We start from the raw sequence: 1,165 nt of genomic DNA, 5'->3' as shown, positions 1-1,165 counted from the left end.
CAACCGTATGAAGAAGTTGCTACCCTCTCCCACTTTCAGAAGAGAAACTGGAACACAGGATACTTGACAATATCCTCAAATTGACATCAAAAGTATTTTAGTTGGTTTGTCTTCAAAAGCAAGAGCAGTAAAGTCCATATATGTATATGGAGACTGTTTAATAGCAAGACAATGGCTTACACAGTTATAGAGGAGGGCAAGCTTTGGGACAGATGTCTGCAGGAGACTTCTAATTCACATACTTGAAAGAGCTGATGAACCCAAGATTCGGACACAAGATTGGCAGGTCAGAAGCGGGCTTCTGGATGCAAAGGTGAATAAGTCCAAGGTCAGCAGGTATTGTGACAGAATGCAGACAATTCTCAAGATGAGCAAGCAATTTAGTAGGTCACTGACTCTCATCCAAAGAACCAGTGGTGAGATAACAAGCCACATGCAAACTATGGACCCCAAAGCCAAGAGTAAGCGAGCTTTCTCACAGCTTCCACTTTCATGAAAGCCAGTCACACCCTGGGATTACAATAGGTTAAGTCTCATCATGGGAAGATGAATAGGTCTTAATGGCCAGACCACTGAGAATCATGGCCCAGCAGTGTTGACACAAAACTTATTTATCTCAGAAACCGTGTTAAAAAATTGGTGAAAAAATTCTATTTTTATCAGGTAGTAATGTTACAAAGGCTTTGCTACTAACTTCTGTGTTTTACTAAGAAATCCAGAAGCTTCACAACATGTTTACTATTACTTATTTTCACTGCCACAATTACAAAGGTGCTTACATGTCTATGATCTCTGATTCTCTCACCTTAAAACTGCATTGCTGCCAAGTCAAGTCAGACACACTGCGACCCTAGAAATGGAATCACCCTTGTCTTCTCAAGAATTTAAAGTGCGATTGATACACAACAACATTAATAGGTAGATAGGATTGGCAAGATGCCATGTCTTTTGTGAAAGGCAGAGTTCAATTAGTGGCTTTTGACAGGAAAGACAGAAGAAAGCAAAGGAAGCTGGGAAGGGGGAGAAATCGAAAGGAAAAAAACAGGTGAAAGCAAACAAAACAAAGCTCGGTACAAGGAGTCTGAAGAACACGGGAGGGTAAAGCACCAACAGCCAGCAGATATTTGAGGAGAATGTGAATTACATGTTATTTTTGCTCTTGCTC

The sequence above is a fragment of the Echinops telfairi genome, unplaced genomic scaffold, assembly GCF_000313985.2.
Source record: "Echinops telfairi isolate 266 unplaced genomic scaffold, ASM31398v2 ScPeMD7_9;HRSCAF=40, whole genome shotgun sequence".
In the NCBI taxonomy this organism is placed as follows: Eukaryota; Metazoa; Chordata; class Mammalia; order Afrosoricida; family Tenrecidae; genus Echinops; species Echinops telfairi.
Note: the sequence above shows the minus strand (reverse complement) of the source record.